Raw genomic sequence first — 13,926 nt, 5'->3', positions numbered from 1 at the left:
GGTCTGGGGTTCAAGTCCTGCTTGGGGTGCCTTGCGATAGACTGGCTTCCCTTCCTGGGTGTGTCCCCTCCCCTTCCAGCCTTACGCCCTGTGTTGCCAGGTTAGGCTCCGGCTCCCTGCAACCCCATATGGGACAAGCAGTTTCAGATGTACTTATATAAATGTGTTTGTGTATTTACTTCCAGTGTTTCTCTCTGTTACGCTGCCACTGTTCTCTCACTATACAGTTGTCCGTGCGCCACTGCAGCCTTGCGTCGTTCCCTTCGCGATCAATAAAGTTCTGATCTCATGTCCATTTTTCTTAAGTTTTGGGAAAACAAACTTTATTACAGTCAGTGTTGTAGTGGTTACAGCTGTACCTTTGGACCCAAAGGGTGTAGCTTCAAATCCTACCTCCAGCTGCACTACCCTTGGGCAAGGTACTTACCCTAAATTACTCCAGTAAAATTACCCGGCTGTATAAATGTGTAAGTTTCTGCAGAGAAACGTGTCACCTAAATGCAAAAATTTTGTATTTTAAAGAATTTTTTTTTGCTGTCTATAGCTCGGATGCTGTTCGACACAACGCCTGGCAGTCCTTCTTGTTGGCTTGTTATCTGTCTAGCTGTACAAAGATTTTACTGTCTGTCACTCATTAACTGAAGATATGTTTTATTGATCATGGTCCGCAAGCAACAGGACTGTTTTCTGAAGGTGTCACGTGCAGCAGGAAGCGCTTTGTCGTTGCAACTTAAGGGTCTATTGCAAATCCGGCAGCGTCTCGAAGCAACACGGTCGCAATGAACCCTCAGGCCTTCATTATTATTTAATTCAGTCTTTATAATCATCTGGTTGGCTAGCTGGTGTTCTTATGCAAAGCATCTTGATGCACATAATTCTTTCATCAATTGTACGTGTGTGAACGGGTGAATATTTCATTGAAGCAGTGTAATGAAAGTCTCTCTCAGAGGAACAACAGACTTGTTGTGCCTTGATGTCCTATGGCTGTGGAGTCCTTTTAATAACACCGATCAAAAGTCTTACACTTTTTGTCTTGGCGCAAAATAAATATAGGCGATTTTTACTAAAATGTTTGTCCAGAATTAAAAAAATGAAATCCAAACCGTTGCATCACCTACTGTTATTTCTGGAATGAAAAGTTAAGATTTATTAAAAAAAAAAAAAATTATTACTAATGACATTATGTTTGAGACATTTCCATATTGATTACCAATGCAGAAAGGCGTGTAAACATGTCGTTTTATTGATTCAGACTTGTAGAAGATAAGTATGGCATTACACATATGCTCTGTCAGGTAAAACAAGTTCTGAAGAAGCAATTAAAGATAAGAAACGTCTTAGTACGCGTTTTTTAAAAAGCCTTTCTGCAAGTTTGTAACTGGATTCTGGGATTCTTTAATGAGCTTCCAGCAACAGTCTGCTAGTGTTTGGTGACCATCTTCCCACCTTCCTTCTCCCCACGGCAGAAATTTCCTGACGGAGTCGAACTCCCGGTTCGTCACTCATGGCACCCAAGTGAGGGAGCAAGAACTTCAGATGGGAATGTAAAAAACAGACTAAGATATATTGCATCTCACAGGTCTATAGGTTTCAAACATATGTTCGACAAGTTCGTTAATTTTCGGCTATAACAATAACCACAATAAGAGGGACCACTTCAGGGCAATCTGCACATAACACAAACACTTTATGAGAGAGCAACAATGAAAACAACAACAAAAAAATGCATCTGATTGCACAATAATCTTTTTTTTTTTAACCTTTTGCCACAACTCTGTTATGCAGAGTAATGGGGTTGTTGAGCCTGATGTAATAAATCTGGAACGTTCAGGTAGGAAATATAGAACACAGAATATAGACTGGTGGTGTTACTGACAGCGTTTCTCGATAACCATATGTTAAGTAACAAGAGCACAGAAGTGCATCGTCTCAGGATTATTGCCAAGTTGCTGTTATGTCTCTTATCTATAGGTGTGACGCTGAAGATGACGGTGATGGACGTCACTCTCGGAGGGCAGAGTCTGGTGTTTAGAACGCTGAGGGAACGAGTGAAAAACCCGATCAATGCCGCTTGCAGAAAATATGGCTTCGCAAAGCTAGTAACTCTCTCTGTGACTTTCTGTGAGCGATATTTTCTGTGAGCGATATTTCTTAAAGCAAAATTTTTTGTGAGTGAAATTTTCTGTGAGCGATATTTTCTGAGCGAAATTTCTTTGAGCGAAATTTTCGGTGAATGATATTTGCAGTGAGCAAAATATTATTTGAGCAATATTTTCTGAGCAATATTTCTGTGAGAGAAATTTTCTGAGTGAAATTTCTGTGAGCAAAATTTTCTGTGAGCGATATTTTCTGAGCGAAATTTCTTTGAGCAAAATTTTCGGTGAGCGATATTTTTTGAGAGAAATTTCTTTGAGCAAAATTTTCGGTGAATGATATTTCCTGTGAGCAAAATATTCTATGAGCAATATTTTCTGAGCGATATTTCCTCTGAGCAAAATGTTCTACGAGCAATATTTTCTGAGCGATATTTCTGTGAGCAAAATTTTCTGTGAGCGATATTTTCTGAGCGAAATTTCTTTGAGCAAAATTTTCGGTGAGCGATATTTTTTGAGAGAAATTTCTTTGAGCAAAATTTTAGGTGAATGATATTTCCTCCGAGCAAAATATTCTATGAGCTATATTTATAAAATTTTTTGCTCCAAGGTTCTAGTTTAATGACCAAGAGCCCCTTCCTCCACTTTGCCTCTGTCATGCACTTGATCTCTGGTGCCACTGAACACACCAGGGCAACATGACAAAGATTATTTTCCCTTGTAATGCAGCAGCGCAGTGATGCTCCGGATGATTCTGCTCCATCACACCTCTTGGGTTGCGGGTTTGAATCTGGCTCAGTCTGTGTTCATGTGGGTTTTGACGCTCCTTATAAAGACATGCTTGAAATAAGGCCGTGGCAAACCATGTCCGTACTCTCCCCTACAGTGAAAACCACATGAGTGGTCTCCATGAGTCAACCGTGATGCAACGGCGCTTACCCCAACCTCGAAAGAATTCCGTTTGCTGGTCTCATAACCCTGGTCGCCAGCACATATGCTTCCTCCCCTGAGTCACATCATCTGCGTGGCTGGAAAGTCCAAGGGTCCTTTGCATGTTGTCACTGTTAGACAGAAAAGAAGTGGAGTATCTATCTATCTATCTATGTCTGTAACATCTATACACTGTTTAATATTCAAGAACTCTTTTTTATTGGCCAGTTTCACATTCTGGGGGGATTTTTCACACTGAAAGGGTAAATACATATTTGTGGCACACAAAACAATATTGTGCTGCTGCTTTGCTCTGCAGGGCTTGTGTGGAGGTGCTCTTGTTTCCTTCCATCGGATCAGGACTTTATCACAGATGCTGAGCTCCTGCCTTACAGTCTAACCACTTAATTCCATACGGATTTGTGTTGAAGCACATGGCATGATGTTGCATGTGTTGTTTCTTAAATAAGACTTTATTTAATGTTTTAATATATTACTATGACTTAGATGGAGAGCAGATCAGCTTTATGCAAAGCTTCATACAGCATGAATTTCCCTTCAAGACAAGGAATCTGCAGTTCCCTGGTCAACAGTCAAGTTTCAAGGCTGTTACACCAGGAGCTGCAGCATTAAGATCATCAGTTTTATTGCTTTTGTCCAGCTGAAATTGCAAATTTACACACATATAATTGCAGATTCTGGATTAGTCATTGTTCCAATCAGCTTGAGTGTGACACCTGAAAATGCCCCTTGACTAAAATCACTGCACCATCATTTGCCACTAAAAACATTTAAAAAGTGCCCTGATCAATAGAAGGAAAACAAACAATGTCTTGGTCTGAACTTATTGATGAGCCCTCATGCTCAGCTGTCTTCTATCCAAAGGCTTACACATCTAGAGGGATGTCTTATGATCATTATATTTTTAGGAGCTACAAAAGTTTGTTATTTTTTAATCTATTGACCATTCCATGTTTTCCATGTGAATGTCACAGATGACTGAGTTATGAGTGTTAAGAGGTCCTGGTGTGTAGAGCATGTTTTCTTTGAAAGATGCCATGAAACTCCACACATCTGTCACAATATTTTGATATCAATCCATGCGCAAACACTGATAAACCGCTGTCAAGCTGTTTATTAAGATGGAACTTTCGCAATCTGAAACGTTAAAGCATGGTGCAAAAAAATGTACAGAAATAATGTATTAATTGAGTTATAACAGGGGTGGCAATATTGTAAATATTTAAGATTTATGTTATATTGGCCACCGCATCCCCCACCAGACCACCAGTATATGTGAAAATATTCCCTATAACAGAGGGTGTTTTGTGGAGCAATGTTATTCATTTTGGGGTGCGGTGGCGCAGTGGGTTGGACCACGGTCCTGCTCTCCAGTGGGTCTGGGGTTCGAGTCCTGCTTGGGGTGCCTTGCGACAGACTGGCGTCCTGTCCTGGGTGTGTCCCCTCCCCCTCCGGCCTTATGCCCTGTGTTGCCGGGTAGGCTCCGGTTCCCCGCGACCCCGTATGGGACAAGCGGTTCTGAAACTCTGTGTGTGTGTGTGTGTGTGTGTGTGTGTGTGTGTGTGTTCTTCATTTTGTTTTCACTCTTATATTTCAGTAATTACAGGTCTGGATGGTGTGAAAAGCCTGACGTGTATTTCTGCTAGAAGAAGTGTGAAGTTCCATATTACTGTTTATATGTCCCAGGTATCTGGAAGATCCAACTAAAAGAAAAGAAACTGAGATAAATGTGTCATTACTGTATGATTCAAGACCTGAAACACATTATTAACTTGCAAAGTAATTAACAGCAATGAGGTCCTCAACTCTCCGGTGGGTCTGGGGTTCGAGTCCCGCTTGGGGTGCCTTGTGACGGACTGGCGTCCCGTCCTGGGTGCATCCCCTTCCCCCTCCGGCCTTACGCCCTGTGTTGCCGGGTTAGGCTCCGGTTCCCCGCGACCCCGTATGGGACAAGCGGTTCAGAAAATGTGTGTGCGTGTGTGAGGTCCTCAACTCTGGAACATCAGCATGTCGGTGGGGGTGTTTTTTGCGCCACCTGGTGGCCAGGATGTGGAATTGCAGGTGTCCGTATATATATATATATATATATATATATATATATATATGTGTGTGTGTGTGTGTGTGTGTGTGTGTGTGTGTGTGTGTGTGTGTGTATAAAAAAATGAATATTCCTGGAGAGCCGGCTGCTCATTTATTTACCCAGACCTAAATATCCTCAGACACTGTGCTTGTTAAAGAAGAGCCCTGTCTACATGCTTATAATAGCATTTACATGGTGGACTACAAATATATTTATACATTTTTAAAGAGAATCATGGGTTCTGCATCTCCTTCATGAACAGGAGCCTTGTGCTCTTGACAAGGTTATATTTCTAATATTTAGCTTTCTGAGAATCATCCTATGCTCTCATGCATGACTCCTTCAATTCAGCACCCAAAAGTGAAAACACATAAATCACAACTGCATAATATATAATAATAGTACTGACTTCTCTAGCAGCTTCTAGACAGCAGTATTTATTTTTTCTCAATGCACTTTGCAGTACCAGACCGAAATAATGTATATTATATCATTGCATAGACACTACAAATATTTAAGCAGGCAAGTAATTTCTTATACATTTTAATATGTAATTTCATGTATGTTTTGATAACTTTTTACAGCGGACCGTACCTAGTTATCTGCTTCATCACCTTCGAAGGAAATGCATTCAGAACTGGTAATGCAAACAATAGATATAATTGTTTTATTTATTCCTGAAACAACGAAACCTTTGTTTAAATTCAGTGTTTTTTAATATTAGTCAGAATGGAAGTCACGTGTTCGTGAGACAGCAGGAGAGCAGCCTCTGCGTAAAAAGATATGGCTAGTATTATTATATTAGTGTCTGACCGAACAATTATTGAGCTCTGTAATTCAGTTAAATAAATTCAATGCGACAGAAAAGTTACAAAATAGAACATGTTCAGGGCTCTAATACAGGGCTCATTTGGAATGCTGGATGCCTGAGTTTGAAAGTGAGCTCAAAAACATCCTAATATCTGCATACTGATATCTATTAACTCACACACACACACACACACACACACATTTTCAGAACCGCTTGTCCCATACGGGGTCGCGGGGAACCAGAGCCTACCCGGTAACACAGGGCATAAGGCCGGAGGGGAGGGAACACACCCAGGACGGGACGCCAGTCTGTCGCAAGGCACCCCAAGCGGGACTCGAACCCAAGACCCACCGGAGAGCAGGACTGTGGTCCACCCCACTGCGCCACCGCACCTCCATCTATTAACTCATTAATAAAAAATGATTAGCCTGATACCTGGTAATGACAGTGTTGTACTGAGCAATTAATTGATTTTTACTGCTGCTTGACTCATCCTTTTTGGGATTATGGTATTTAATACATTCCTGAAAAAAAATTAAAGGAACACTTTTTAATCAGAGTATAGCATCAAGTCAATTAAACTCCTGGGATATTGATCTGGTCAGTTAAGTAGCAGAGGGGGTTATTAATCAGTTTCAGCTGCTTTGGTGTTAATGAGATTAACAGGTGCACTAGAGGGGCAACAATGAGACGACCCCCAAAACAGGAATGGTTTTACAGGTGGAGGCCACTGACATTTTTTCCCTCCTCATCTTTTCTGACTGTTTTTCACTAGTTTTGCATTTGGCTAGGGTCAGTGTCACTATCGGTAGCATGAGGCGATACCTGGACCCTACAGAGGTTGCACAGGCAGTCCAACTCCTCCAGGATGGCACATGAATACGTGCCATTGCCAGAAGGTTTGCTGTGTCTCCCAGCACAGTCTCAAGAGCATGGAGGAGATTCCAGGAGACAGGCAGTTACTCTAGGAGAGCCGGACAGGGCCGTAGAAGATCTTTAACCCATCGGCAGGACCGGTATCTTCTCCTTTGTGCAAGGAGGAACAGGATGAGCGCTGCCAGAGCCCTACAAAATGACCTCCAGCAGGCCACTGGTGTGAATGTCTCTGACCAAACAATCAGAAACAGACTTCGTGAGGGTGGCCTGAGGGCCCGACGTCCTCTAGTGTGCCCTGCGCTCGCTGCCCGGCACCGTGGAGCTCGATTGGCATTTGCCATGGAACACCAGAATTGGCAGGTCCGCCACTGGCGCCCTATGCTTTTCACAGATGAGAGCAGGTTCACCCTGAGCACATGTGACAGACGTGAAAGGGTCCGGAGAAGCCGTGGAGAACGTTATGCTGCCTGTAACATCGTTCAGCATGACTGGTTTGGTGGTAGGTCAGTGATGGTCCGCGGAGGCATATCCATGGAGGGACGCACAGACCTCTACAGGCTAGACAATGGCACCCTGACTGCCATTAGGTATCGGGATGAAATCCTTGGACCCATTGTCAGACCCTACGCTGGTGCAGTGTGTCCTGGGTTCCTCCTGGTGCGCGACAATGCCCGGCCTCATGTGGCGAGAGTATGCAGGCGGTTCCCGGAGGATGAAGGAATTGATACCGTTGAATGGCCCCCACGCTCGCCTGACCTAAATCCAATAGAACACCTCTGGGACATTATGTTTCGGTCCATCCGACGCCGCCGGGTCGCACCTCAGACTGTCCAGGAGCTCAGCGATGCCCTGGTCCAGATCTGGGAGGGAATACCCCAGGACACCATCCGTGGTTTCATTAGGAGCATGTCCCGACGTTGTCAGGCATGCATACAAGCACGTGGGGGCCATACAAACTACTGAGTACCATTTTGAGTTGCTGCAATGAAATTTCGGCAAAATGGACTAGCCTGCCGCATCATTTTTTCCACTTTGATTTTCGGGGTGTCCTTGAATTCAGCCCTCTGTAGGTTGATAATTTTCATTTCCATCGAACGACGTGGCATCCTTTCGTTCCTAACACATTACTCAGTCCATATCAGTATAGATATCCAGCATGATTTTTTTTTTTTTCCCCCATTGAGATCTGTTTTCAACGTGTTCCTTTAATTTTTTTGAGCAGTGTATATACACTATATTAATATAAAACGTGAAGGCTGGTGGTGTAGCGGTTAGAGCTGTTGCTGCCTTCGGACCTAAATGTTAGAAGGTCAAATCCCAGCTCCCCCTGTAGTACCTTTGAGCAAGATACTTGCCTTAAATTACTCCACTAAAAATTACTTAGGGGTGCCAACTGATAAAGAATTGTGTGTATCTTAATTTTGCATGTCGCTTTGGAGAAAAGCATCAGCTCAGTGAATAAATATAATGCGTCTTTTAATAGCAGGAGTTTAATGCCGTGCCGTAAGCGGTCTGGGAAAGGATGCCAGAGTCATTTGCTGACGTGTCCCGAATTGCCCTCATGTCACTCAATGTTATTAATCCTCTGCATGTTTGTCAGACGTACAAGGTGCAGCTTCCAAAATGCAAAATACAGTAGCAAAACCCGCCGGACGCAGACAGGCGTAAGAAACGCAGAATATGAACGGACAGTTCACTGCCCAACCTTGTGGGAGAACCGTTTGCACAGACATAACTTTACCTGAAGCACAAGCACCTTTTTAAAATTTAAACTGATATCCTGTTGTTAAATTCTGCTAAACTGAAGAAAAACAGAAAATGTATTTTATTAAATGGTTCTTAATTTTGGGACTTAACACACACGCTGTTACTGACACTGACTGGGCAGTTTGTCAGACTGCTTATAATTACCTGTTTATTTAGTTCTCTGCTGTATTTGATTATTAGTTTTTTATTATATTTGTTAGTATTTCTTGTTGCAAAATATTCTTGTTCATAATTGTTCCACCGTTGCTTTGGCAGTACAAATGCATAAAACTGGATGTGCCAGTAAAGCTGAAAAGTGAATTGGACTGAACTGAGAGAGGGGGAGAGATTTTCTAATTCCTCACAAATTATACTCAAAAAAAAAAAAAAAAAAAAAAAATCTCAGTAGCAGAAGTTTCCAAAGACTCTACATGCTGTGCTTACAGAGTTTAATTGGGAATCCAACGCTGGTCTCAAGTACCTAACCTTAATGGATAAAACCATCTCATGACAAAAGTCAAATGGCCTATGGAGGAAAAGGACCAGTAATTAAAACAAAATCCCATAGTTTTGTTTTACTGGCCTATTTCTTTATCAAAAATCAGCGTGATTAGTATGAAACTACACCGGTCGTTCATTGTAGATGATATTTTAATTTTCTTCTAGTATTGACAGCTCAAGATTGGGAACACAGCAGGGGCAGCAGGCTGTGCAGTGTTTAGAAGCGCTGCTTTGCACTCAAGGACCAAGGTTTGAATCCCACCTCCTGCTGTAGTACCTTTGACCTGGTTACCTAATTGGAATTAGTACAGCTGCATACATGAATAAATTATTGTAGGCTGATTTTGAGAGAATTATCAGCTAAAATCATACATTTAGCTGGCACTTTTCTCCAAAGTAACTTAAAGTGTTAAGGTCACTATTACTTATCCATTTATACAACTGGGTAATTTCACTAGAGCAATTTAGGGTAGGTACCTTGCTCAAGGGTGTTATAGATGGGGATCAAACTTGAGACCTGGGGGTCAAAAGGCAGTAACTCTAACCACTAGGCTACCAGCTGTCCCTGCTAAAACAGGAATATCTAAAGCGGACTGCCTGTTGTGGTAAACTACTGTAAATCACTGCATTGCAGTTAGTGTAGAACATAAAGTGTGATCCACACAGATCCAAATAACAACCTGCCCTAAACACACAGCAGCTGCGCAATCACTGCGGTGAACAATCCGTTCTCGTTCCTCTCAGTTTAACATGTCACTTTTTGAAAAGGTCTTCAGGAAAGAGTAGCTTTAAGTAATCTTCATCCTCTGATACTGTTTTGTATGCTCTCATGACTGAGCCATTGTATGCTGCTAATGGATGAGCTGCAGAACTTCCACGCTTTTACAGTTTAGGCAGCTTATTGGATGCACAGGTTTCTGGAATTTGCTTATCGGTGTCCTAGATGCCAAGAATGGTAAAAAAACATGTTGTAAAATATCTTCTTAGAACTGCGTCCTGTAACGGCACTGTAGAAACATCGTCCAGGCGAGGGATCATCTGTGATGTCAGCTAAGGTGATGGACACCCACAGCCTGGACCATGAATCACAGGGTATCATCTGGTATACAGAAATAAAAGAAAAATTAAGTAACCATTTAAGTGACAAGCAATTTGGATTCTGGGAAGAAACCAGAGCACCCAGATAAAACGCAAACACGGTGAAAATGCAGATTATGCAAACAGAGCTGGAGCCCAAACTCAGACCCGCAACCCTGGAGCTGTAAGGCAGCAAGAACAAACAAGGCCTAAGGGAAATATTACAACTGTAGTGAAAAAGTTGTAGTCTTAGTATTCATATTTCACAGTTACTCATTCTTCACAAATCGTGGACGATAATTCCTTTTTTAAACATAAATGTCATGAAATGTCAACACTTTTAATAAATAGCTTCTTTGAATATTGAGTAAAGGAGTAAGTCCTACTTTTACTGGGAAAATCGTGCAGTGTAATATCATTCTTCCACCTCCAATTAACCGCAGACTGAAAAGCTACTTTACTAATTTTGCATAATTGTGTGTTTTTTTCTTATTGTTACCTGAGAAGATGTTCTTAAGCAGGTCAGCATTTATGGAGGACAGGAGGACACTACACTTCGGTAATATACATCATATTCTTTGCCACACAGCCAGGGCTAACGGCTCAAAAGCGAAGACAAAGCACACAACATATTAACATAAATTAAAATGAGCATGGTGGTGGTGCAGTGGGTTGGACCGGGTCCTGCTCTCCGATGGGTCTGGGGTCCGGGTCTTACTTGGGGTGCCTTGCAATGGACTGGCGTCCCGTCCTGGGTGTGTCCCCTCCCCCTCCGGCCTTACACCCTGTGTTGCTGGGTTGGGCTCCAGCTCCCCATGACCCCGAATGGGACAAGCGGTTCAGACAGTGTATGTAAAATGAGCATATATTTTATTTCTTTCTGGAGTTGTGTTGTTATCTTGAGGGTGATGGAGAGATCTAAAACATGGCATCAGAGGCAACCGGAGAACTCCAGATGTGCGAATACTTCGGTGGGGTTTGGTTCAACTCACATCACATTTACTGTCATCATAGAAGAAAGTGACTATTAGTTTCTGCAGCTCCCAGAGTCTCCCAGACAATAAACAAATAGAGAATAAATAGAAAGGCAAAACACAGAGTAAATATTGCTCATATAAAATAGCAGCAAGTTCAAATGGAGGTTAACGCCAAAGCTGCTGTAGTGGAAATCCTCAAGAGGCTCAAGTTAAATAAAAACAATGCACTAAAACAATGCAATAATGAGAAAATACTAAAGCAATCAGTGAAAAACAGTGCTGCATACAGTGCAGCCAACATTGTTGCGGGAACATTTGCACGTAATTAGAGCAGTTTGGGGGAACAACATTTCGGTTGTAACAGAATTTACCCGGCTCACTGCTTTGGGAAATGATCCATTCGGAGATTCCTAAAAGAGAAGCAGAAAGGGAAAGAAAATGTATGGGCTCAACGAATGAACCTTACGACAAAGTCAAGAGATCACTTGTGAAAGAAGACGGGTTAAGGGGAGTAGAGCAGGACTCAAAGGACACAGGTACGAACAACCCCCTTTACTATGGTATCCTTGAGCAAGGTACTAAGCCTGTACCGATAGAGTAAAAATTACCCAAAATGGGTAAACCAGTATAAGTAACAATGTTGGAAGTCTCTTTGCAGGAAATTGTCAGCGAAATGAATAAACGTAAACGTTAAGAACCGAAATCAAAAGCATGTCGGACGTCTGTCAGGAGGCAAGGAGCAAGAACAAACCTCTCCGGAAGTGCAGAGGCGTGATCTGACGGGTCTGCAGTCCTGCGCCGTAACATTTATTTGATGAGCTACTTACCGTGATTTGCCCATTAATACAGCAAGGTCATTTTTACTGTAATAGTTCTGGGTGCTGCTGCAGGAGGTGGGATTTGAACTGGATCCTTGATGTGCAAAGTAGGTCTCTAACCATTATGCCACCTGCTGGGGTGTGGGGGCACAGCGGGTTTGACCAGCTTCTGCTCTCCGGTGGATCTGGGGTTCGAGTCCTGCTTGGGGCGCCTTGCTATGGACTGGCATCCCGTCCTGGGTGTGTCCCCTCCCCCTCCAGCCATGCGCCCTGTGTTGCCGGGTTAGGCTCCGGGTTACCGCGACCCCGCTTGGGACAAGTGGTTTCAGACAGTGTGTGTGTTCATCCGTTACCTGTTACGATTCAGCTGAAGCTACAACCGGAGTCCCTCAGCAGAGGTATATTTTACCTTTGTAGAGGGACGTCTAACAAACTTAAGAAACCCTGCTGGACTGCAGATGCCAAAAGTACCACACGCTGGACTGGGAAAGAACCTTTTTTTCCTGTGCCTTTCTGACTTTAATAAATAAGCAAAAGCAGCTATATAAACAGGCAGCTTTGCCAGCTTTGGAAAGTCAACGTTGAGGCCTTGAGACAACATACCAGGATGCATTAACATGCACCCAAATGATGTCTCTTATATAACGCATGTCTTCGGAGAAAAAAGTTGAGAGAGGTGGGCCATCAAAACAAACCGCTCCTTATATGAAAACGAATCACCGGCTGAACGTTCTGCGGGGTTTTTGGTTACGGTACATATTTAAGCAGACTCTTGTGTCCTGTGTCAGGACTGTTTGCTCCTTTAAATGACCTAATAATTGCGGATATTTTAAAATATTTACCTCTAAAATAGATCTCTAAATATTTGGATTAGATTTGAATCTGAAAAATCTAACTGACTGAAGTACCTTATTAATAAACGTATTCAATGCGCTTACTTACTGTAAACACTGAAGCATATAGTGCACTGAAAGAATCACTAACTGAACGATTATTACACGACGAATGTGCAGAATGCGTATGGAAAATTAAATATACAACGTTGTATGTACATGTATGCACAACCCTCTGAGTTCCAGCAGATACAGAGAAGGTCTATCTGAAATTGTAATTTAACTCAAATACTTGTCATGCATATGATTACAATTAATGAATGAATCGACATTCAGTAATGTGAATCAACTGTCGCTAACAGTTTTTTTCTCAAAGTGAATCCCGGCAACAATAATTTGCTGTATGAATTGCACAATAAAATCTGTTTTGGTATTTTAATAAAGTTCTGAATTTTTTTAATGCAATGGACATGGGTTAAGCAAATCACTTGCATATACATTATTTGTATATAAGTATACGTTATTCAGAAGACGTGCTGCAAGATTGATCAAACTTCATTGTGTTTGTGTTCAGCTGCTGATATGGGATAAATCAATGTAGGAGACTCATTACTGAAAGTATTGACACAGATATTTTAAAGTGACCTTATTGGAGAATACCAATATTGACTTGTTACTGACTTCACTACAGTAAACAACATAAAAACAATTGTTTGGACTGAAAATGAGACTATTCGTCTCCAGCATTATTAGGACTGAATGTCGCTTATTATAGTACGAACTCCCACAATATCTCTTTTAAGCACAATATGTGTTTCGTTCCCCTTAAAGCATACTTTTGCTTTTGTTTATTAGTGATTTACAGATTGCGCTGTGACTTTTATGACTGTTTGACTTTGCAAAATTTGATGACTATAATTTTAGTTTAGTCACGGGGTTTGGAAGGTACTGTACAAATAACATTATTATTGTTATTATAATTATGACATGTGGGTCACTGCAGTTTTTCTGTTACGGCCATATGTACGAACTAACAGCACTTTTTATGTACATAATGCATGTGTATGTTATTAACCTGTAAGTCTGCTAAATTAATTAAATATTTTGATATCGCTTAGCAAATAAATTCAAATATGTGACAGTTAAATTGGTGTTATGGCAAG

This window comes from Scleropages formosus, chromosome 2, assembly GCF_900964775.1.
Source record: "Scleropages formosus chromosome 2, fSclFor1.1, whole genome shotgun sequence".
Classification (NCBI taxonomy): domain Eukaryota; kingdom Metazoa; phylum Chordata; class Actinopteri; order Osteoglossiformes; family Osteoglossidae; genus Scleropages; species Scleropages formosus.
The sequence above is the reverse complement of the archived record's forward strand: the minus strand, read 5'-3'. Positions refer to the sequence as shown.